The sequence below is a fragment of the Stomoxys calcitrans genome, chromosome 4 (assembly GCF_963082655.1).
Source record: "Stomoxys calcitrans chromosome 4, idStoCalc2.1, whole genome shotgun sequence".
Lineage (NCBI taxonomy): Eukaryota > Metazoa > Arthropoda > Insecta > Diptera > Muscidae > Stomoxys > Stomoxys calcitrans.
Window position 1 is genome coordinate 160,475,467 of NC_081555.1, and position 8,296 is coordinate 160,483,762.

The window sequence follows — 8,296 nt, forward strand, 5'->3', positions numbered from 1 at the left end:
CCAAATTTCAGTGAAATCGAATAAGAATTGCGCCCTCTAGAGGCTCAAGATGTCAAGATTCAAGATCGGTTTATATGGCAGCTATAACACTTCATGCAAAATTTCAGTTAAATCGGATAAGAATTGCGCCCTCTAGAGGCTCAAAAAGTCAAGACCCTAGATCGGTTAATATGGCAGCTATATCAGGTTATAAACCGATTTCAACCGTACTTAGCACAGTTGTTAGAAGTCATAACGAAACACTTCATGCAAAATTTCTGTTGAATGGGATAAGAATTGCGCCCTCTAGAGGCTCAAAAAGTCAAGACCCTAGATCGGTTAATATGGCAGCTATATCAGGTTATAAACGATTTATACCGTACTTAGCACGGTCTTCGAAAGTCACAACAAAACACTTCAAACAAAATTTCTGTTAAATCGAATAAGAATTGGGCTCTCTAGAGGCTCAAGAAATCGAGACCCTAGATTAGTTTATATGGCAGCTATATCAGGTTATAAACCGATTTAAAACGTATTTGGCATACTTCCTGGGACTCATATCGAAACACCCCATGCAGAATTTCAGTCAAATCGGATAGGAGTTGCGCCTTCTAGAGACTCAAGAAGGCAAGACCCCAGATCGGTTTATATGGCAGATATATCAAAACATCGACCGATATGGCCCATTTACAATTCCAACCGACCTACACTAATAACAAGTATTTGTGCCAAATTTCAAGCGCCTATTTTTATTCTTTCGACAGTTAGCGTGCTTTCGACAGACAGACGGTCGGGCGGACGGACATGGCTAGAACGTCTTAAATGTTATGACGATCAGGAATATATATACTTTATGGAATGAATCTTGGCAACCCACCACCATGGATTCTGCTAAAAATCCGGGCGGCGTTTTTACATGTCATAGTACCTCACGAATGTCGCCAGCATTAGAAGGGGATAAACACCGCTGAAAATTTTATGATGGTCTTGCCAGGATTTGAACCCAGGCGTTCAGCGTCATAGGCGGACATGCTAACCTCTGGGCTACGGTGGCCTCCAAAGGACGATAAGTAGGCCGGTTAATATGAGATCTATATCAGGTTAAAGACTGATTTTGCACAGTTGTTGGAAGTTGTAACAGAACAACGCATGCAAAATTTCAGCCAAATCGGACAAAAATTGCGGCTTGCAAGGACTCAATATATCGGGATTTCGGTTTATATGGGAGCTATATATTTGGACCGTACTTGCCACAGTTGTTAAGAGTCATACGGAACACTATGTGCAAAATTTTGAGCCAAATTAGACAAAATATGCGGCTTTCAAGGGCTCAAGTCCAATCGGGAGATCGGTTTATATGGAGCTACATCAGGTTGTAGACCGATTTGGACTGTACTTGGCACTGTTGTTGAAAGTCATAACGGAAAACACACTTTCAGCCAAATTGGATGTAAATTCAGGCTTCCAGGGGCTCAAGAAGACAAATCGAGAGATTGGTTTACATGGGAGCTATATCAGGTTATTGACCGATTTGGACTAGGTTGTTGATTATATCAGACCGATTTGGACCGCACTTGGTACAAAAGTTGTAACAGAACACCACATGCGAAATTTCAGCCAAATCGGAAAAAATTGCTACTTCCATGGGCTCAAGAATTCAAACCGGAGATCGGTTTATACGGGAGCTATATCTAAATCTAAACCTATAAAGCCCATTTGCAATCCCCAACGACCTACATCAATATTAAGTATCGACGCAAAATTTCAAGCTGCTAGCTTTACGCGTTCGACCGCTATCGTGATTTCGACATACAGACGGACGGACAGACGGACTTCCACTTAGGTCTCCAACGACCAAACCAAGTATGGCACCATTCGGTTCATTATTTGGTATAGCACCAATAGCATAGCCAGCATTATCCATTACCCTTTGTTTACCACTATACAGACGCCAATAACGAGATATGGCGTATATATGTTTGGTCTTCACGTGCTTAGCGATTCAGAGCATAAATAATATGCGTTGGAGACCAAAGTGGAAGTTATTATGCTAAATTTCAGGAAGATCGGATATGATATGAAGTATTCAAGATCCTGGATTGGTTTATATGGCAGCTATGCCCATTTACAATCCCAACTGGCCTACACTAATAGGAAGTATTCATGCAAAATTGCAAGTGCTTATCTTTATTCCTTCGAAAGTTAGTGTGCTTTCGTCAAACGGATGGACAGGTCTAAATCGACTTAGAATGTCAAGATAATGAAGAATATATATACTTTGTTGAGTTGCAGTCCATAATACGATGTATTACAAACAGAATGACGAAATTAGTATTTATAACCCCCATCCTATGGTGGAGGATATAAAAAAAGTTATCAAATCTTTACATAAAAACACTTCATATAGATCGCCCGAGATCACAACGTTTTGTTTATCACCAACTGCCACCATATATCTGGATTTTGATGAAAATCGATTATGATTTTCATATAGCTCCCATACATACTATTTTTGTCCGATTTGGACTAATACGGCAATAATTTGTGAAACACATATTATTCTACTGCTAAAGCTCGGTCGAAAGACGCAGAGAAATGGAAACAGCGATTGACAACGTTTCGCCTGGGACAATGGTCCAGAGAATGGATGGCAGTAATGTGATCCGATCAACAATTACTGCGCAGGAAGAAAACAGACCTGGACGCGGACAAAACGAGGATGATATGACAAACACCAGATATCGGGTACATCTCGAAGTAATGCGAAAGCTCCTTCGAGGTGGAATTAATCCCCAGGGGTGGCACAGGTAGATACCATTGCAAGGCGTTCTGTCCGATTCAAGTTTTAGCTCAATGATAAGTGACCTCCTTTCTATAGCCGAGTCCGAACGGCGTACCGCAGTGCGACACCTCTTTGGGGAGAAGTTTTTACATGGCATAGTACCTCAAAAATGTTGCCAGCATTAGGAGGGGATAACCACTGCTGAGACATTTTCTGATGTTCTAGCCAGGATTCGAAACCAGACTTTTAGAGTCATAGGCGGATACAAATTTTCTTATGTTCTAACCAGAATTCGAAACCAGGCGTTTAGCGTCACAGACGGACACGCTAACCTTTGCGCTACGGTGGCCTCCAAATGTTTACAGAAAGTTATATTGCCTGTACCACAGTAGAAGTGTAGAGTATTATTGTATCACAGTAGTGGTGTACAATATAAAGACGAATTAAGTGGTCATCGTTGCGTATAAGTAATACCAGTAACAACAAAAAGCATACGCACCATCGAACTCTAACAATATTCTTGATCACCGTCCGTTTGTTTTAGCGATCTGTCATAAGGTCTTACGATAAGTCCAAATATTAAATTTTTTCAATAAAATTTTGTTAAATGAAATTTTCTCTAAAGACAAAATTTCAATGAAATTTTATCTAAAGACAAAATTTCATTAAAATATTGTCTTTAGAGAAAATTTCATTGAAATTTTGTCTTTAGAGATAATTTCATTGAAATTTTGTCTTTAGAGAAAATTTCATTGAAATTTTGTCTTTAGAGAAAATTTTATTAAAATATTGTCTTTAGAGAAAATTTCATTGAAATTTTGTCTTTAGAGAAAATTTCATTGAAATTTTGTCTTTAGAGAAAATTTCATTGAAATTTTGTTTTTAAGAGAAAATCTCATTGAAATTTTGTCTTTAGAGAAAATTTCATTGAAATTTTGTCTTTAGAAAAAATTTCATTGAAATTTTGTCTTTAGAGAAAATTTCATTGAAATTTTGTTTTTAAGAGAAAATCTCATTGAAATTTTGTTTTTAAGAGAAAATCTCATTGAAATTTTGTCTTTAGAGAAAATTTCATTGAAATTTTGTCTTTAGAAAAAATTTCATTGAAATTTTGTCTTTAGAGAAAATTTCATTTAACAAAATTTTATTGAAAAAATTTAATATTTGGACTTATCGTAAGACCTTATGACAGATCGCTAAAACAAACGGACGGTGATCAAGAATATTGTTAGAGTTCGATGGTGCGTATGCTTTTTGTTGTTACTGGTATTACTTATACGCAACGATGACCACTTAATTCGTCTTTATATTGTACACCACTACTGTGATACAATAATACTCTACACTTCTACTGTGGTACAGGCAATTTAACTTTCTGTAAACATTTGGAGGCCACCGTAGCGCAAAGGTTAGCGTGTCCGTCTGTGACGCTAAACGCCTGGTTTCGAATTCTGGTAAGAACATAAGAAAATTTGTATCCGCCTATGACTCTAAAAGTCTGGTTTCGAATCCTGGCTAGAACATCAGAAAATGTCTCAGCAGTGGTTATCCCCTCCTAATGCTGGCAACATTTTTGAGGTACTATGCCATGTAAAAACTTCTCCCCAAAGAGGTGTCGCACTGCGGTACGCCGTTCGGACTCGGCTATAGAAAGGAGGTCACTTATCATTGAGCTAAAACTTGAATCGGACAGAACGCCTTGCAATGGTATCTACCTGTGCCACCCCTGGGGATTAATTCCACCTCGAAGGAGCTTTCGCATTACTTCGAGATGTACCCGATATCTGGTGTTTGTCATATCATCCTCGTTTTGTCCGCGTCCAGGTCTGTTTTCTTCCTGCGCAGTAATTGTTGATCGGATCACATTACTGCCATCCATTCTCTGGACCATTGTCCCAGGCGAAACGTTGTCAATCGCTGTTTCCATTTCTCTGCGTCTTTCGACCGAGCTTTAGCAGTAGAATAATATGTGTTTCACAAATTATTGCCGTATTAGTCCAAATCGGACAAAAATAGTATGTATGGGAGCTATATGAAGATCGTAATCGATTTTCATCAAAATCCAGATATATGGTGGCAGTTGGAGAAAATCAAAACGTTGTGATCTCGGGCGATCTATATGAAGTGTTTTTATGTAAATATTTGATAACTTTTTTTATATCCTCCACCATAGGATGGGGGTTATAAATACTAATTTCGTCATTCTGTTTGTAATACATCGTATTATGGACTGCAACTCAACAAAGTATATATATTCTTCATTATCTTGACATTCTAAGTCGATTTAGACCTGTCCATCCGTTTGTCGAAAGCACGCTAACTTTCGAAGGAATAAAGATAAGCACTTGCAATTTTGCATGAATACTTCCTATTAGTGTAGGCCAGTTGGGATTGTAAATGGGCATAGCTGCCATATAAACCAATCCAGGATCTTGAATACTTCATATCATATCCGATATTCCTGAAATTTTGCATAATAACTTCCACTTTGGGCTCCAACGCATATTATTTATGCTCTGAATCGCTAAGCACGTGAAGACCAAACATATATACGCCATATCTCGTTATTGGCGTCTGTATAGTGGTAAACAAAGGGTAATGGATAATGCTGGCTATGCTATTGGTGCTATACCAAATAATGAACCGAATGGTGCCATACTTGGTTTGATCGTTGGAGACCACAGTGGAAGTCCGTCTGTCCGTCCGTCTGTATGTCGAAATCACGATAGCGGTCGAACGCGTAAAGCTTGCAGCTTGCAATTTTGCGTAGATACTTAATATTGATGTAGGTCGTTGGGGATTGCAAATGGGCTTTAGAGGTTTAGATTTAGATATAGCTCCCGTATAAACCGATCTCCGGTTTGCCTTCTTGAGCCCCTGGAAGTAGCAATTTTTTCCGATTTGGCTGAAATTTCGCATGTGGTGTTCTGTTACAACTTTTATACCAAGTGCGGTCCAAATCGGTCTGATATAATCAACAACCTAGTCCAAATCGGTCAACAACCTGATATAGCTCCCATGTAAACCAATCTCTCGATTTGTCTTCTTGAGCCCCTGGAAGCCTGAATTTACATCCAATTTGGCTGAAAGTGTGTTTTCCGTTATGACTTTCAACGAAATGAAATTTTCTCTAAAGACAATATTTTAATGAAATTTTCTCTAAAGACAAAATTTCAATGGAATTTTCTCTAAAGACAAAATTTCAGTTAAATTTTCTCTAAAGACAAAATTTCAATGAAATTTTCTCTAAAGACAAAATTTCAATGAAATTTTCTTTAAAGACAAAATTTCAATGAAATTTTCTCTAAAGACAAAATTGCAATGAAATTTTCTCTCAAGACAAAATTTCAATGAAATTTTCTCTAAAGCCAAAATTTCAATGAAATTTTCTCTAAACACAAAATTTCAATGAAATTTTCTCTAAACACAAAATTTCAATGAAATTTTCTCTAAAGACCAAATTTCAATAAAATTTTTTCTAAAGACCAAATTTCAATGAAATTTTCTCTAAAGACAAAATTTCAATTAAATTTTCTCTAAAAGAAAATTTCAATGAAATTTTCTCTAAATTTCCCAGGAAGCCTCAATTTTTGTCCGATTGGGTTGAAATTTTGCAAATTGTGTTAAATTATGATTTCCAACAACTGTGCCAAGTACGGTCTTAATCGGACTATAACCTGATATAAATCCCATATTTACCGATCTCCCGATTTGATTTCTTGAGCCTCTGGGAGTCGAAATTTATGCCTGATTTGGCTGAAATTTTGCAGGTAGTATTCTGTTGTACCTTCCAACAACTGTGCCAAATACGGTCCAATATGAAATTTGAGTCAATGAATTGTGTTAGGCCCTTTAACATCCATCTTCAATTGGCCCAGATCGGTCTAGATTTGGATGTATAGATCGATCCAGATTTGGATATAGGTCTATAACCTAATATAGCTCCCATATAAACCGATCTCCCGATTTGACTTCTTGAGTCGTTACAAGCTGCAATTTTTGTCCAATTTGGCTGAACTTTCTCATGCGGTGTTCTGTTACGACTTGGAAAAACAGTGCCAAATACGGTCCAATATGAAATTTGGCCCAGACTTCAATGGCAGCTATGTCCAAATCTAGACCGATCTGGTCTAGATTTGGACATAGCTGCCATATAGACCGATCCGCTGATTAAGGGTCTTACGCCCATAAAAACCCCATTTATTAACCGATTTTGCTGAAATTTGGGACAGTGGGTTGTGTTAGGCCATTCGACATCTTTCTTTAATTTGGCCCAGATCTGTTCAGATTTGGATATAGCTACGGAGGCCACCATAGTGCAGAGGCTAGTATGTCCGCCTATGACACTGAACGCCTGGGTTCGAATCCTATCGAGATCATCAGAAAGCATTTTCAGCTTTCCTCTCCTAATGCTGGCACCATTTGTGAGGTTATAAGCCATGTAAAACTTCTCTCCGAAGAGGTGTCGCACTGCGGCACGCCGTTCGAACTCGGCTATAAAAAGGGGGCCCCTTATCATTGGGCTTAAACTTGAATCGAACTGCATTGATAGGTGAGAAGTTTGCCCCTGTTCCTTAGTGGAATGTTCATGGGCAAAATTTGCAAATTTTGCCATATAGACCGATCCCCCGATTTAGGGTCTTGCGCCCATAAAAACCACATTTTTTATCCGATTTTGCTGAAATTTGAGACAGTGAGTAGAGTTAGGCCGTTGGACATTTTTCTTCAATTTGACAGAGATTGGTTCAGATTTCGATATAGCTGCCATATAGACCGATCTCTCGATTTAAAGTTTTAGGCCCATGAAAGGCTCCGATTTTGCCAAAATTTAGGACAGTGATTTGTGTTAGGCCAGTCGACTACCTTCTTCAATTTGGCACAGATCGGTCCAGATTTGAATATAGCTTTCAGTGAGTTCTGTTATTCTCTTCGAAATTTTTCTCAAACTTGGCCCAAATCTGTTCAGATTTGGATATATTAAAATTTTTTTTTTAACCTTTTAAAGCAAACTCCAATAAAATATTTTTGAAATGAAATATCAATTAAATGTAAGCGGGAATTATCTTTATATTTACAGATGTGGTTAAAAATAAGCCATTACTTGGAAACCGATTATTTTTGGTAAAAATCCTATTTAACAACACCACGAAAAATAAGAATTTGCAAGAAACTTTTTGGTATATTCAGACCCAAACCCCGGTTTTGAAGAAATTAACTTATCATCCGTCTCTTTAGACTGTACAATTTGATGCTTATAAAGGAACATTTATTGGACATTGATACATATAACTTGCTTACCACTACCAATTTAAGTCACTTAAATAGGATATCCTTTTTGTGTCATACCCTCAAAGTATTTCAAAGAAGGTCATAACATAAAGAAACTTAAAATACCTGAGCAATAAATAAAACAACAATTGACCAACACTTGAGAATAAAAAGGTTAAAAATAAATATTTCCATTCAGTTCTCATTCTAGGGATAATTGGCCGGTAAATATCTTGAAGAACTCTTGAAAACATTGCTTCTTACTCC